The 260-nt window shown below is 49.2% G+C and overlaps 1 protein-coding gene across 1 annotated transcript in view; it reads right to left on the minus strand.

Annotated features, from left to right (window-relative positions):
• Positions 1-260, minus strand: part of LOC102675873 — a 16013-nt gene that overhangs the window by 8027 nt on the left and 7726 nt on the right. The window lies entirely within an intron of this gene.

The following is a 260-nucleotide window of genomic DNA, read 5'->3' on the forward strand; positions in this document are numbered from 1 at the left end:
GATAGTCAAATATAGCGAGGGAAGAGGAAAAAGGAGTTCAAGGTCGCTTGGCTTCGAGCCCAACCGAGTCACACCGGTGAGTAAAGAAGTGGCCAGGATGCTGACACAAGAGATTGGGGTCGCGAGCAACCCCTTGTGCCTCTGGTTGGCCGATTTCGAAAATTTCATGCTGGAAGATTTATCGAATCTACTTCGATCGAAACCACTAAGAGAGAGAGAGAGAGAGAGAGAGAGAGAGAGAGAGAGAGAGAGAGAGAGAG

The sequence above is a fragment of the Apis dorsata genome, unplaced genomic scaffold (genome assembly GCF_000469605.1).
Source record: "Apis dorsata unplaced genomic scaffold, Apis dorsata 1.3 scaffold_309, whole genome shotgun sequence".
Classification (NCBI taxonomy): domain Eukaryota; kingdom Metazoa; phylum Arthropoda; class Insecta; order Hymenoptera; family Apidae; genus Apis; species Apis dorsata.